The following is an 18038-nucleotide window of genomic DNA, read 5'->3' on the forward strand; positions in this document are numbered from 1 at the left end:
AACCCATAACACATGCACACTTGGGAATACGCACATATGTGTTGTGCATGCACACACACCAAATCCTGCACATAGTCTCTCAACATCTACCCCCATCCTTCTCATTTCTTTCTAATAGTACAAGTGATTGGCATTTCGAGTAACTCTGTGGTCAAACACACTGACATAAACGAGTAATCAGAAATTTTTATATATAAAAATATGAATATAAATTGTCTAAACAGCCCACACTAATTGTAACTTTGTGTATCAAGCTAAATGCTAGTTAGCGGCCAGTTGTAAGCAAATGCTGGGTCTGCACGACGAGATAAGAATGAGCCTTTCTGAGCAAAATCTAGCTGCTGGATTGGAAAAATTGGTTTGCAAATTTTTTGGTTTTTAAAAGTTTGTTTGAGGCAGTTAGCGAGTAAATGAAAGGCAGATTATGACAGGAAACACCCTGGACAGGTCGCCTGTCCATCACAGGGAAGACACACAGACATATACATTCACACACACCCACACACTCATACCTAGGGGCAATTTAGCATCTCCATTTGGCCTGACTGCATGTCTTTGGGCTGAGGGAGGATCCCCACGCAGATACAGGGAGAACATGCAAACTCCACAGAGAAAGAACCCTGGTCGCCCGGATGGGGAATCAAACCCAGGCCCTTCTTGCTGTGAGGCAATCCGATTTCTCTTATTCAAAAATTACTAAACTTTAAAGGAATGGTTCAGCAAAAAAATGTAATTTACCCAAGACATGACAAGAAATGTTTGGTGTCTAAATTTCAGTCTGTTAGTTTCACTTTTAAGACTAACACTGTTATAACACACTAGAAAACTGTAAACCAAAAACTACAGTATTAAACTATAAAAGTGAACAAAACTTTACCGTGTAGCCAAACACTGTAGGCAGTCGCTTTAGACAATAAGGTGTTGTGCCAAAGTTCGACTGCCAATCACATGCACCCAGATCAGGCAGGCGTATAGATGATAGAGCACATCCACAATTTTGGAATTCCGCACAACATTTGTTATCTCAAATGGCTGACTGACGTTTTCTTCATTTTCATAGTTCACAGTAAGCCATACTGTGTCCTAAACCACATCGGCAAGTCTGCATGACCTTAATGAAGACCTGGAAGTGGTTTGAGCGTAGAGGGTTGAGAAAAGTTGCAGGGAAGTGTTTATGAAAAAGTTTGGGTGACTACTGATTTCTAGTGCTTGTTAGCAGCTTTAGAATTTGGACACCAAACATGTCTTGGCTGATCGACTACATGTGGGACAGATGGAAAATTGTGTACGTTCTAAATTATTCCTTTAAAACAAGCTATTTTTAATTGAAGCACTTAATTTAGGATGAGCATCTAAAACTGTCACACAGTGTGAGTGTGCAATGTTTCAGGCTAGATTTGGTACAGGATAGGATTGGATTCATTCTTTTTTTCTATCCGGCACTTTATTCTGCTGATATCAGCTTAATAATTATAATGGTTATTTAATTGGTGATCTTTAATATGTGATTGTTCATTTTGCCTGTCTGTCAAATTACCCTTTCCTGTCAAAGTAAGTAGTTCTTGAGCACATTGAGCGATGAAACCCACCAGAATATCTGGTGATGGGAAACTTCCACACTGTAGATTAAATTAAAATGAGATTCAAGTTGGGAAATGTAGTAGGATTTCTTTAGTGTCAGACATTGGCAATATGTGAATGTCAAGTAGTATTGTAGCAGATGCATAGGTTATATAATGAGTACTCAGTTGATTATTCATGTCTTTCCTCTTTGTTGTTTCTATTTGTATTTACTGTACCTTCTTGTGCAAATAATAAAAACAGACCTACTTTGAAATTACCAATGCAGTGTAGTTGATTATTCATGTCCTTTTCAAACATATACAGTTTCCCTCTCTTACTAGGTACATTTAATATGTTGAATTGCGATTACAACTGAAAAATATTAGGCAGGAAAGCTCATAGAATGGCTCTGAGTTAGTGTTAATTGAGTAGTCATTCGAAGACTGCCTGCTTTTCCACATTTTCTATTCTCTGTCACTGTCTTCTTTCACAGTTACAGCACCTCCAAGTCATTTATAGTCATTTGGTGAGTTCCAGTTATTTATAAATAGTGTATGGTTGGTGGTCCACTGTGACATGAACACACCCATGCTCATTCTGATGTGACTGGAAGATGACACACACTCTTCAGAATGCAGCTTTCTTTTTTTCCCTCATCTCTGTGGCCCTACATATGTGAGCCATTTCGAGCCATATGAATCAGGTGCCTTGACACTTGTATGACAGCAGGCCTATGAACCAGGAGAACAAAAGGACGTGGCATTAGGAGGTACTGACAGGCACAGCAGATTTTTGCATAAAGTTGAGCTATGTTTCCGATTAGGCAAACTGGGGGAATTCCAACATTTGATGACCTGTCGCCTAATTTATTTTCCACAAATGAGGAGAAACAGGCTTGTGGCTGAAATATTTGTTTGATTCCAGTAAATCACTTTTCCATAAAAGTTCTGATAAGAATCAACACCGTTTAGATATGGGTGGAGGCAGAAAAGCATTGTTTTAACTCTTGCCAAGGGTAAGATAATGGGCAAAATTCAGTGTGTTGTTTGCAAATCATAAACAAAGGCATGTGGGGTCAAAGACAAGTTTTTATATTATTAACATTTCCAGGTAGAAGGAACATTAAGGAACCGTTCTCATGTTTTGTAAGTGTCAAAATATAATTCCAGTTCCAGTCTATTCCACTGAATTCTGATAATATTCCGAAGTTAATGTGTAGCACAAAACAAACCCAATCATAAACTGTATAAGCTAGAACACGCTTCAAAGCCGAACACTGGTCCAAGCACAAACTTGGCCATTAATCCAAATCACTCTCCATTACAATGGAAAGCCTGTGGCTCTACATAAAAAGTGTGAATGAAAAGCACTATTGTTCTCTCTGCATGACAGAAACTACATATTTCTCTATCTGATCTTGGGCGTTGCCATTGTGGTATTCAATTGTTCATCCATTAATCCAACCAGCTGGCTAACGAGGTCCCACCATTCCCATCCCTTCCACTGTAGCTCAGGGAATGGAGGAGGACGATCCAAGAAAGGACTAACGTGGTGTGGCCAATAATTGGTCCTGTCCTCTCATTTCCATGGAAGATGGATAAGGCCATTTCCTACAAGTCAAACAGCGGTCGAGGCATGAATGCCCCTAGTGACGTTGTTCTCAATGACTCAGATCATTAAAGCGATAAGAATGACCTCTCTTGAGCCAAGCGCTGACCACATGAAAGGAGGCTTCTGGTAATCAAAGAGCCCTGAAGGCGTTGTCTCGACCCAGATGCACGCTGCCAGACAGATCCAGGCTCTGTGACTGCACCTCCATTCACTCGGATTTAAGACACTAGTGTGGGACGTTCACAGTATTCATCATGACTCAAGTCACTCATAGTCCAGGTGCGGTTTTCTCCAACACACATTATGGCATCGTCATTAAACAATACTAACGTAATTATGGCCTATGTATCACCAGGAAGCACTGAAGAGGCCTTTACCTTTAGCTACATTAAGCATTCTTGAACAGAACAATGGGCCATACTTCTGTCTCTCCAGGCATGGAATTCCTTCTTAGAAGGCCTGGAATTCCTTCCAAGCGCAGCCGCGGCCAAGACAATTTCAATAAGGGCAATTTCACAGGGACAGAGGGCTATCTCAGAGTGGAATGTCCGCATGGAATGTATGTCTTTATGGTTTTATATTAAAATCCTATTGCACATGTGAAAAACATCAATAGGTATTTCAGTATAAACGGCATTGTGAAGCGTTCCAGGTTTGGCTGTTTCTTCAATTTACGATGTGTCTGACCAGCTTGGCCTCCAACATTGTTAACTGATAAACTGTGACTTTCCAAACTTTTCACTAAATAAATATTCCCAGCCCTAAAGTACAATAATGCATTCCCTGTGGTATGTAAATAGCGTGTTTAAAGTGTGACACCATGTGAAGAAGTGCAATTATTGCTGTGGTGGTGTCAGCGTGAGAGGCTGATTAGGTTTGACAGTCATAAGGTTTTAATAGGAGACAGGCGTATAGAATAGATGGAGTCTTTTAGTAAATTACTGTTCACACTTCACTGTTCACTTCCACTTGTAAAGCACTATGCCTCTCCAGATGTTTGCACTTGAACTATGTTTCACATTTATTAAACACTTGGCCTCAAGCTCTGGTCACTGATTCTGTTTTATGTCCTCAGGAATTGGGAAGAGCCTCAGTGGATTTGTTTGGAATCCCTTATGCTGCTACTCTCTGCCATGCTCAATGACATAGACATGGTGCATTGCTTTAGGTATATAGTAAACACTGACGTATGCAGAAACGTCTCCGTCCACAATTAAGGATTTCAGAAACAAAGAGTTTAGACTCCTAAGCACAGACATCATTGGTCGATGTCATAGAGAGCAACTTCTAAAACCTCTAAATGGTTTGTTTGCTTTTGTATTGTTTGTAAACAATGATGTCACAGGAACTATCTCATACATAGATTATATCTGGAAGATATCTGGAATGAGTGCATACAGATTCCTGATTGTGGCCTTATAGGGACAATATTTTTAACAAATATCCTGTGTATCCAAATATAACTGTCTGTAACTCAGTAAATCCACATCCATGACATCTTTATATATTTCTACTATATATGTTTTTTGTTCTCTTTTATTTGCCTCTCCCTGAAGTCTTTGGTGATCTTACCCAATCTGACCACAAATCAGGTACTCCTTTGTTCTTTCCTGCCAAGCAATTGCAGTGACATCATTTTTATGTGATCACTCACTGTCAGAGTTTGCGCTCCACACTGGATAGAATGGCCGCCACACAATGCTCTATTGTCCCTAAACCTGTGATGTAGACACAGCAGGAAAGGCACAGGGTGAGAGTCCCGTATACTGATTTCCAGTGTCAGTTTCAATCAACATCACTGTGCCCACTTGAAACCTTAGGACAATGCAAGCACTTCACAGAACCTCTACATAATGCAGGATGTGCGCAAAAAGCAGTTTTAAAAAGCCGGTACAGAGCGAAATGACCCGTTTCACAGAAATTCAGACTATGTTCTTCTGTTCATCATGATAACAGTCATTAGCTAATGCCTGAGGCTACATTTTGTTCAGGAATGGAGAAAGAAGGGCAAGCGTTGGACACTTTCTTCACGGCACTGACATGCTTTTGAGGCGACAATTGATTCCAGAAAGCTTTCTAGGTGTCAAGAGAAGAATTATGGATACATTTAAAATGTCTAGTTCCACATTTTGTCGCACCACAGGCATTCACAGTGAGCGGGTGCCCATAGCATGTCTTCCTGTTCTGATCTCAGGTCAGTAATGAGTCCCTGAAAGATGTTTGGAAGGATTGGAATACTTGGGGTTTGGACAAACTCAAAATGCTCTACAATCTTCTATCACAAACCCATCAGTCATAGCCCAGGACAACATCTCGTATTCCAGGCAAGTGGAGCGATGAGTAAGCACACAATCACAAAAACACCAACCACCTTTTAACACAGAGTAAGGAATAATTATGGAGCTACTCACTGAACTTGGCAACAGGCACACCAAATGGAATCTCTGGCTGGCCTTGACGGTGGGTTTGTGCATGTGATGGACATAGCAGATAATTGCAGAAAGACACAAGATAAGAATCTAGCTGACTCATCCAAGTAACTCACACAGTCATAGAGGAAGTGGAGTAAAAATGACACCATTTTGAAAGCATGCACAAAGACATTAAGGTCAGTCCTCTAGGCACCGGCCAGTCTTAAACTAGATTACATGGTCAATTGTGATTTTCTTTTGAAAGTCCTTTTGAAAGACTAGGTTTAATCTTTGGCCAGAAAAGCAGCCCTATGTAGTTCAGATGTGGTGGCAAACCACATGTTTGGACCACCTGTAATGAACTATTGCACAGGCCAAATGAACAGCTTCCAACCAAGGAGTCATATTTTTGCTCTTTTGAAATCCTATAATGACTCAATTGGGCTTTAGCTGCTCCTCACAGACATACTGAAAGTATCAATACCTTAAAAACATCTGCATATGTTGCAAGAATGGCGTTTCTTTAGTGCGTGAGTGAGAAACAACACACTAGAAGTGCAGCTTCACATGCACAGTCTGAAATAACAGTCTGTTCCCCATGAAAGCTAAGAAAGTGCTACGCTAGGGGTTATCGTAAAAACAGCCGTGTCTTGACATTTCCATCGCTTTGCTATTATGGACCCAGAAGGCTTGAGGTGTTCCGTTAAACCTGGAAAGTCCGATTTGTCTCCCTTCACTCAGAGAGCAGACTTAAAAGGAAGCAGAGAAACGAAGAGTACACAGGCCTGGTTGTGTTTTCAATTTTGCCACAGATGAGTTGAAACCTAAGCAATTTGTCCATCTGAACAGTGACAATGCAGATCAGAAGGAATATTATGGATGTTTTCAGGGGAAACATTTCTTCTTCTACGGTTCAAAAGGGCTCAGAACATTCTGCTATGCTGTAAGTTGAACCAGAGTACAGTAAATCATAACTGAATAAGGCAGCCATCTTTTTTAGGCCTAAAAGAAAACAGCTCAGTGTCATGACTCCAAAGCCTGTTCTATGGTCTGTCCGATACGGTGTAAATTGATATTGTCAGGACTGTTTATGTACAGTATAAATTACATCCATTTACTCATGTTATTGTGGCTGAGTTACTGTATGTTATCTGAAGGATACAAATCGCCTGGTTTGGCGCGCAACCTCAGTTCTCTGAAGGAACCACAGATTTCATACTGATCTGAGAGTGGTGTCTGACCTTGATTTTTTGGAGAGCACAGATTTCATGCAGGGCCCTTTCTATCGGTCACACAGTCAAATGTGATCAGACATGGCAGTTAAGCAATGTATTATTTTGCATGGGCAAAAAAAAAATACATATGGCTGTCAGAAGAACTGCTCCATGCTGCAGGTGAAATACAAATGCTTTCGAAAAGGCTTTCAAAAAGATTTCAAAGAGATAGCTAAATGAATTAAGTGCTCATTTATGTGGTGACCAGTGGGTAAGTTCACAAGCATCTCTTTTTACTTGTTTGTCATTGTGGTTTTACGCTTGATTTTGCCCTTTAGTCTTTCATTTGCTTGCTTGCTGTTGTCTCTGTTTATGGCCACCCGAACGTCTGTCGCCAGTTACTTAGTGGCTTTTTTTGAAAAGAGATGAGATGACCCCTACCTGTGAAGAAGCGAAAAAGATGGGAACAATTTCTATTTACCTAATCAAAATGTAAACTATATCTAAGTGTATAGGCGTCAGTTGTACGCCACAGTATTTGCTGATTGTTAGACAGCTACAAATGAACTCTTCTACACTGTTAGAAATAAAGGTTCTGTGCAGGTACATTTTTCATTCATCAAGATACAGACAATGTAAGTGTTCCCTCAAAGGTACAACAGTGGTTTTAAGGTCCAACTTTTACATTAAATAAGTTTTTATCCAGGTGAAAAATACATATTTGTACCTTTTCATAACCTGATATTTTAAAACAGAGCAATAAAATTAAAAGCCTGGAGACGAGACGGGGTGTGTGGAGTCAATACAACTTAGAAAATATGATTTCAATGGATTATGGTACAATTATGTTCCCTGACTACAGGTACTGAGATGTACCCTTGAGGGTTCCACCCCAGTGACAAAAGGGGTACTGCCCCAGTGATGGTTTACTACCTTTATTTCTGAGAGTGCAAGCAAGAAGACAAAAAGAAATATAGTGTAAAATGATGTGAAAGACATGGAGTCCTGACTACCAAATTGAATCCATGTGCAGGTAGAAATGCCCACTCTCATTTTGACAAGAGTTAGTAAACCTCACAGGGTGTGTATATAGTTTAATACAGTCCATCTGGACCCACACCTCTTCTGATTTTTCACACTGAAGACTGATTAGGTATAAACAGATGCAGGTAGATCTCAAGGCTGCCACAAATGCACACAAGGGGATATCATCTAAAAAATGCTGGAACAGCATCCATCAGGCCTGGGTGCTCATTAATAACAGAGCCTGGAGCTCTTGGTGGGATGAAAAGCTTAGGCAAGGCTTTGTGAAGTGAACACCAACAGGCCTTGAGTAGAAGGCGCATAGCTGGATTTGCATAGCAGATGTTCCACTTCATGGAGGTCTGAAAGCATCTTCAGGAGAAGAGCGTTTAATTGTAGCATCGACCCCGCCTACAAACAAAGAAGGTTTTGGGTTTGCCCAAACAACAGTGCTGAGTATTTGGAGCGGAGGTTTAGATAACAAATACCACACAGGAGTAGGAGATGTTAAAAAGCAAATGCAGTTCATTACAAGCCTCTCAGTTTGTGCCTCATTCTTTCAGAAACCTGGTTCTGATGCAACAACCACATATGTCACGGCGGTTTGCGCTGCAGTCACATGGTGAGGGCCTTGAAAATGTCTCAAATGTCATGGCGACCACACGTCCCAGAGGAGTTGTTGGAGGGGACAGATGAAGCACAGGGAAGATGTTTCTTCTGCGCTCTCACCCTACCGAGGGGCCTCGACCACTTGGCAGGAATTTCGCCTGCAGAAAGTGAACAAAGTGTCTGTGGTTGAGCAGGGTAGACTGACATTCCCAGCTTCAGAGAGAGCGAGAAAGGGAAAGAGAACCAAAAATAGAAAAAAGACAGAAAAGAGAGGGAGAAAGAATTCGAGTGGGACAAAGAAAGAGGGGGAGAGAAACAAAGAGATGGAGGGAGATAGACAGAGATTCCCCTGGGCAGTAGTGAAGGGACACAATGTCCTCCCTACACATGGATGCACTGTTTAGGACGCATTCTCAGAATTGGCATGGTGTGTTCTTTCTGAAGTCCCAGAGGTCAATACCTCATATGAAGCACACCATAGTGCACTGAAGAAAGTAAAGGAATTCACATTCAAATACTTTTTATTGTAGAATGTGTGCAACATATTCACATAATTTAAATATATTACATAACCATAATTCTGCCCTTTCAATTGACTTACTTTTACATAGTTGTATTATATACAAGTGGAAATGATGTATGACATTTGAGTCAAGTAAATTCAATGCATCACTGTTTTTAGACTGTCAGTTAAGCTGTCAGGTTCTGATATTTATTCAATATGAGCAACAGTACAAAAGCTGACAGTACAAAATAGTTTTACACCACAAAAAACCCCAAATGCCAACAAGCTGGGCAGCTCGTGTGCTCTTCTGTCATGCCAAACGAGTTTCCTAGAAATGAAACACTTCATTATAAGAAGCCAAAGATTTGTGGTCAGAAAAAGTTTACGAGGATGAAAAATCTATGCATGTACATTACATCCCAAATAACATAACACACAAACAAGAACAATTAAGGCCATTCTTTAAAGCTCTATACATATTTGTGGGTTTGACCTTTGAGGAGCAGTTGTCGGTCTTTCTGTCTGCTGCAGTGTTTCTAAGAGCAGTCATAGTAGTACAGTAATAATACATACAACAGCTGAATCCAGCCAGACGCTGTATTAGGCCCAGTGTCTTGGTACTTAGCATTCTTGTTTTAGCAGAGACAGGGGCTGTTTGCTGCTGTTCTTCTCTCTCGCTCAGAACAGTCATTTTTCACACAATGACCAACTCCAGCGAAAGAATGCTCCATGCAGAGGGATGTGGAGGCTTACTGAGCTATTAAAGGAGCTTTCCTTGTTAATATAAAATCAATGCAGACTAGGAGAACAATGCTAATCAATCAATGCTAATCAATGCTAAAAGCTAGCTTGTTGACTCTTGAATAGAAATACTTTCATTTAGGATTAGTTTTCATAAAGCTGGACAGCTAATGTAGGATCAGATTTTGTGACTAAAATCAGCTAAAGCTCATTTTTCATCAGCCCTGCCACTTGGAGATTCTTTATAAATACAGGCCCAGTTTTAACCCAGGAGACTATAGGATTTTGGCTTTTGCATTGGTCCGAATCTTGAAATAGCTAATGACCAAGTCAGATCCTAGGATTTAACGCAATATATGTATATATATATATGTGTGTGTGTATGTATATATATATATATATATATATATATATGTAAAAGAGCTAAAACCAGTGGTTCTCTCAAGTTATCCAATTTTGGCTTGCGTATATATATACCATATATATATATACCAATCAGGTATAACATAATGACCACCTTTTTGCTTCTACATTATTTATCAACATTTATCAGCTCCACTTACTATATAGGTGCACTTTGTAGTTCTACAATTACAGACTGTAGTCCATCTGTTTCTCTGCATACTATGTTAGCCAACTTTTACCCTGTTCTTCAGTGGTCAGGACCCCCATGGACCCTCACAGAGCAGGTACTATTTGGGTGATGAATCATTCTCAGCACTGCAGTAACACTGATGTGGTGGTGGTGTGTGGTGTGTGTTGCGCTGGTCTGAGTGGATCAGACACAGCAGTGCTGAAGAACAGGGTAAAAGGGGGCTAACAAAGTATGCAGAGAAACAGATGGACTACAGTCTGTAATTGTAGAACTACAAAGTGCACCTATATAGTAAGTGGAGCTGATAAAATGGACAATGAGCGTAGAAACGAGGAGGTGGTCATAATGCCTGATCAGTGTATATACTCAAAGTAAATGCAATAATAATAATAATAATAATAATAATAATAATAATAATAAAAGCCTAAAATACTAAAAAACAAATTCCTCCAAGTACCTTGACTCATTTAGAAAAGAAACTGGATCACAACCCTATAAATTGTATTTTACATGTTAATAAAGCTGCAGCCTGCCTAAAATTCACTGAAGCACAGCAGCATATTTCCATTAGCGAGAGAGCTCAAGTGAAATATAGTTGTAATCAAACTGTTGACCCTGGATTTGGAAGCATAATGTGCATTAGAAGAGGGTGTTCTTTCAAGCGGCCAGCTGTTGACCTTCAGTATAAAAGTACATCAAGGACTGGCTTTGAAATAACGGAGTTTGATAGGTCTTCAATGATAATGATGGTTGCTTCATTGTTACAGTCCTTTTAATTACTGATTATACGGTGCTGCTGTTTTTTGACTTTTATGTGAAGAACTCACGCAATATCCCAGTCCCGTGACTGTAAATCTGCGCTTATGTATCACAAACACAAAGCCAGACTCACTGCAGTATTTTTGGCCCTGCATAAAGAGCAATGGCCTTTAAAGGAAGAAAACAGTAAATAGAACTTAGCAAGAAAAGGTGACACATATTTTCCAAAAAATGTAAAATATCCTGCCACGTCTTTGGATGTCAACAATAACACGTCAACATTCTGAGATTTCATGACTGTGAGTGTGTCTGGCTTGTCTCCTGTCTTGGCTGGCCAGCAGGGGAGAGAGACCAAAAGGCAGCAAGTGTCAGAAATCAGTGCAGTGTGGAGAAATAGGTTCAGATTGAGCTCCAGGAGTGTGATTATTGCTTAATGCTGTCTCACACCCACACGCCACATGCCACCCCCCTCCCCCCCACCACCACCCCCCCACAGCCCACAGTCAACAGTAATTAATTCCCAGAGATATGGACAGAATTTGCTTTGCACTTAACCTCGAAAACTGGCTTAGGCTGAAACCGAGTGAAGGGAATGGTGATTGAGTTTCAAAAAATGTCAGCTTCCCAAATGTCGGCTTCCAGCCGCAACACTGACTAATCCACTCTGATGTGTGTTTGTGGGGATTTCTGGACATTGGGAATGAAAACAGGCGGAACACTTTGGAGCTCATAAAAAGGTCCATATTGGCTTTGGGCTCTGCAGCTTTTGTGATTTGCTGGTAAGAAGTCTGCCGTGTCGTAAATAAAGGCGAAAGTGGGAATAAAGCTGCGGCTTCTTTCTTAGCCAGGCCACCAGCCACAGCGCTCTCAGGGGAATCTCCTGGATTACCTGAGCTCCAGGGTGGGCTGCAGCTTCTCAAGCACAGTAATAAGACGACCCTGCTGTAATTCTTATTTCAATAAAATCTCCATGAGCAGACTGGTGGCAGAAAATAGCAGTGTTACAATCTACTGTTCAAATCTCTTAATGAGGATTATCCAGTTTGGGCAAATTTTAGTGCACAATTTCAAACATATTGGGAAAAAAATAAAACAAAATATAAAACTTTTGCAGCAGCCACATGCTTTTTATTTATTTTTCTTTTCAAGTATGTTAAATTCTGCAAGTAAACAATAATTGTTCATTAAAATGTGTTATTAAACTTATTTCCACATAGAAAATAAAAAAAAATAATAACAAGGGGTGCTCAAATTTGCACATGACTTTATATGTGTTTTAAATCTAGATTTAAATTCTATTGCTTTTGGAGTTCACATGGTGAAGAATGTATGCTCTTTAAAAAGATGATTCCTCAAGGGTTCTTTAGTAAAGGCAATGGTTCTACATAGAACCATGAACACTAAAAGAACCATTTGCATGATTAAAGGGATCTTCGGATTGATGGAGAATTATGGTGTTTTATATGGTTCTTTATAGCACCATAAAAGAGTATATTCTTCTATTTTTATAAACCTGACATCATAACAGTAGCAGAACCCTTATTGGTGCTATATAAACCATTTTCAAAAAGGTTCTATATAGAACCATATACATGTTCCAGCATGAACCACTTCACCATGCAAAGAACCATTTAAGCATGAAATAGGACTCATGGTTCTAAATGGACCCATTTCTTTTACTAAAGAACCTTGTAAAAATCACATACACCATGAGTATAAAAGTATTGCAATCTAAAAAGTACAAATCCATTAAAATTGTACTGAAATTGTACACTTCAGTTTGCCAGTTTGCTTATCCAGAATGTCTAACGATTGTGTTCATTAATTCTTTGTCCATCTGAAATAAAGCAATCATCATTAAATGCTTGTAAAAGAAGAAAAAATCTAAAACACAAAAATATAATAACAAGTATCCACTATGAAACCTAAAGCATGCACTAAAGGCAGACAGGGAAGAGTTAAATGGTTTTTATGGAGTTAAATGAATCACACTTGTTTTGAATCCCTAATTGATTCTGTTTTTCCCAGAATTCATAAATGAACAATTGCTCTTCATTCACCTCTCAGGTTTTATTCATCTGTTTATTTTTGTTTGGTGATTTCAGGATGAAAGGATGGAGAAGGGAGGAAGGAGAAAAAAAGAAGCGGAGACGCGCCCTGCTTCTATTTCACCCGATTCATTTACACATCCGGCCTCATTCACTGAGCTGAAAGAGGGAAGTACAATGCCTGCAAAGTGTATTGTTGATGAAAACCATAAAGGAGGTATTTAATTGGGCTATTTATCCTCTCCTTAGCTCCTATGCTGTGCCCTCTCTTGTTTAGGGCTGTGTTTCACACACACAAGCTTCTCCTGTTGCACTGTCGTCTCCTGTGGAGAGTACGGGCCCGAATAATTACCTCAATTCACCATCAAAGCCGGAACAATGTCCAAGACAAATACAATCAAGGCATCGAATAGCACTGCCTCTGATGATGTATGGGAATTCGAGATTGCCAACCAGGTGCCAGCCAGGGGCTGTGCCAAGAAATACGGTTAAAAAACACATCGCTAACAATGACTTGCTATGGGCCAACTGGGATACTACAGCTATATGACGTATATATGTGTGACTAGGTAAGCGGGTTAACTTAACATTAAACTCCACCCTGTTCGAAAAACCAGCATAGGCCAGCATGGCTCGTCACCATCAAAACCAGCATGTGTTGTGTTTTGGATGTTGGCATGCTTGTCAGCAGCAATGGAAGTTGATATGCTGATCACCACCAAAACCAGCATATGCTGTGTTTTAATGCTGGTATGCTGGTCAACCAGCCTGACCATGCTGGGGTGACCAGCTAAGCCAGACCCATACCAGCACTAGACCAGCACAGATCAGCTTAGACTAGCTTGTCCAGCTGTTTTTTCAGCAGGGCAGGGTTTCCACATTTCAGCCCTTAGGCTATTCCAACGGTGGACATATTTATGACCTCATGAAGTCCCCACAGAATTTGCATATGAGAATGACGTTTTCATTTTGAAGCTAAATGTCACCTCATGAGTACTTAACCAACTTGTTTGAATTGGTCTTATTTAAGCTCGGCCATTTGCCTTATCGCGATTTCCAAATCAACAAATCCTGCCTCATATGAAGCTCAAATTTCAGCACATGAGAATGGCAAGGTAATATCTTTTATAGGTGTACTTCTTAAAAAAATCCAATAACCCAGATATATTACGCTTCACAGCGTTCACAAAGCTAGCAGGCTGTGTGCTGCGTTTCTCCTCTTCTTGTTTATTTTTGATATTTGTAGGCACACAGTGATTTAAGAATCTATTTTAAACCAACTTTTTATGAGAACCTTTCCTGCATCTCACTTTCAATCAAATCATGCAAACCACCCTTAAACGACAGGCCCTTTGCTTACTTTGCCTTTACCAAGCCAGATAGCCCAGCCGACTGTAAATGTATAACACTCATCAAAGAGGGAAAAGGGTTTCGTTTTGCACTAGCAGCCTCTTCTCTGAAGCCTCAGTTGGCATGAGATACAGTTTAAACCCCTACACATGCAGGAAAGCCCCGGAATCTCCATTTCTCACATTCACTACAGCAGCTAAAGGCTTGTAAACCCTCCAGCCAGATTAGGAGTCTTCGTTCACTGGCAAAACTGAAGCCCAATAAAACAGTTTAAAGCAGAGCTTTGGGTTTCAGTGCCGATAGACTCATTATACCCACTTAATAGGTAATAATATCCAAAGAACACCTTAGTTTGTGAATATATCCTTTGGCTTCTCCACTATATAAACAGCCAGGCTTGCCAAAAGCAGGTTTACTAACAGCCTGCACGTGCACTGCCACCAGTGCTGTTTACGCACACTGGGCTGTGCGGTATGGTCAGCAGTGTTTCTGAACCTGTGGGTGTCTGTGTGTTTATTCTGAGAGATTCTCCTTGAGGGTGGTCTGCGATCGCTGGTGACGAGCAAATAAACTATCAGATTAGTGCTTGTTGTTCCGCAGGCCTGCAGATAGTATCGTTGTTTTCGGTTCCGGGACCAGCAGATAAAAGGTGTGACGTACACGCCAGAGCCACATGGGCCACCGTATTTGAATATCTGGCAGTGTACTACGACAGCCTGTTTATCTTCCTTGTCACTGACAAAGCATAAATCGGGCGATAGCATCAGCCGGGCATTCGTCATCACTTCACGCCGTGGCCTACTTTTGGCTCAGAGAGCAGAGTGCTGACAGCTTTCACTCAGTGAGATGTCTTCATAAGCTTACCTGCTGGAAATAGGGGAACTCTGTGGGCAGCATCTTAGAAAAGCAGGTAGTCTGAGGTAGTCAGAGGGAGAGAACGTCATCACGGGACTTAATTCAGCATTGGCATTTTGAGTTACAGTAGTTACTGTAACTACATTAGGGGGCCAAGCACGTGCCTCTAAAGTCACTACTTTTGTGTAATATCTGAGTGACTAAACAGAGCAGATTTGAATGTTCAGCTATGTTGGCAATCAATGATGCATTCAGGGTTATACACAGTGTTTTTACAACCAGATATGAAAATACAAAGATAAGAACCATCAGGCAAGCAATGCTGATGTAAGCCTCATATAATCCAGCACAGGGTTGCCTAGTCATAAGCTAATCAAGACACTCAGGAGGGTCTAAATATCAGGGCCAGGTATGTAAGGCTATGTTCACTAAAGAGTGAGATAGAAAAGCAAGGAATATGTGATCCATATCTTCTTTTTTAGAACTATGTGAACACAAAAAGGATCTTTTCTAATTAGATTTGAGCCACTTTCATATGTGCTCCAAGATCAGACCATAATGAGAATGATCAGATCGGAATGAATTCCCCCTACACTAAAGAAGTTTTAAAGAAGTTGATAGCACTGACCAGATGAATCTTGGGAAGTATGTCATCTAAACAAACGATAAAATTTCTTTCCCTAAGACTCAGAACTTGAAATCCACTCCAGAAGCTTATGCGAAGGAATCTAATAAAAAGATCCCATAAAAGGTCCCGTACAGCACTGTTTCGCTTCACCTTTCAGACGGCACCAATAACAAAACATAAACACATGATGCTTTTAATTCGAGCAGAAATACTGGAAATAAACAGTAAAGCTTGTAATGTGAATGAAGCCTTCGGTAAAGGTTAGAACTGAACTCAACAGGGTGGCAGATGCTCAAGAGAAGAACTGGGCGTTCAGATGAACAAACGGGCCCAAACATCCCACCCTGCAGAGACCTCCAGGCTCTGGCCTGGCACCCACCCACAAAGAGGCCTTGTCTCATCCAGGTAGGTGGCAGCGGGCCGGAACATTGCCCACTGTGACGCTACTCGGGTGGGGAAGCACACAGCCAAGGAGGGCTGAGGGGGGCTGGAAAGGTGTGACTGTCAGCTCCCCCACCCCTCCGTTCACTAAAAAGAGTGGAATTCCATGTCTTTGGGTCGCAGGCCCATCGTGAAACAGATGCGTCTCTTTGATGTGAGCAGCAGCATTTGATGTATGATACCCTTCCATCCGTGTGATCTCTTTATATCAGGCCCCTCTGCATGGGGGCGATGCCTCTCTCCCTCTCTCTCAAGTCTCGTTTCTCTCTGATACGCAACACCTCAGAAAGTGGCAGATTAAAGGGAACGTGCTGGGGACTGTGACAGTATGTGAGGTAAAGTCTCAGGTGTCACTTTGTGACGGGACAAATCCTTACAAGAAGGTGAGAAGCTGGCATGAAGATCTCACCACATACACATTTCTGATTGCATAATCTCTCCTAATACCTGTATCTGGCAAGCAAGAGCAAAACAAGCTCAAGCACTGAAGCACTGTATCTTAATATCCCTGCCTTTTCATATCGTCCTTATCACTCATCTATCGAGCCTAGCCGAGGCAGCATGGGCTTCATTTAACGTTGACAGAGGATGACAGGTCACTCTGTCTTTTCTCAAGACGCAGCACTGGGGCTCAGCTTTGAGTTTGCCCAGCATGTAAACTGATGGATGCCGCTGTATTGTCTTTTTTACAGATGAGAGCTGCTTTTTAATGGATGGCTTTGAATACAAGTAAAACCATATGGTGGAAAAGGAGCTAAAAGCAGATGGAGGTCATGCACTTTCAGAGCTCGACCTATCGCAGAGGCAGATGAGGTCATTCAATATGCCACACGTGGGTTATGGAACACATACCGGCCGTGCGTTGTAGACGTGGTGACAACAGTACAGATGAGTGTGTGTGTGTGTGTGAGGCTGTATGTGTGTTTCTGGAATTATTACTGTGGTCCTGACAGAACAACTCCTATTTTTGATGATGGCCAATGGTGGTACTACTCAATATTGCTAACAATTATGTTTAAGCACTGTTTCAGCTAAAATTCAAATTTCACACAAATTTTTTTCTTACTGCAACGTAGTCAGCCAAGACATGACATGTTAGGAATCCAAAGATCTGTGGTTTAGCCTATACCCCACCAATTAGCATCCTGCAAACTGCATGCCTAAATCATCACACACTTCGCTCAAACTGTGTTGTTAAGTAATCTCCAAAAAGATTTGCTTATGTGGTCTCTGGCACTGTTAACTGTAGACACGGACAGAAAAGTATATCATATAGCTATAAAGTCTCATAGCAGCCATACGGAAGCCTGAAATTTATCCATACTGTCATCTATTTGTTTATTTGTGTCAGAACTATTACTTTAGGAACAGGAAGAAGGATCAGTTCAGCCTGATCAGCTGAGCCTTGAAAATTATGTCTGATATCTCAAAAAAAACACACACACACACAATAAAATTCCCTTCTAGACCTTGAATGTGCTATTCATTTGATATCACATTTATCAAAAACACAATGAAACACAATGGTTGTTACACAGGTGTCGGCAACCCAAACGTTAAGAAGAGCCTTTTCGTCCTTTCAACAAAAATCAAACCACCTTGGGAGCCACAATATTTTACGTCCATTTTACCATCTTGGCTGTAAATATGCCCCAGTATGTGCTAATGTACTAATAGGCTAAAAA

This window comes from Colossoma macropomum, unplaced genomic scaffold (assembly GCF_904425465.1).
Source record: "Colossoma macropomum unplaced genomic scaffold, Colossoma_macropomum, whole genome shotgun sequence".
Classification (NCBI taxonomy): domain Eukaryota; kingdom Metazoa; phylum Chordata; class Actinopteri; order Characiformes; family Serrasalmidae; genus Colossoma; species Colossoma macropomum.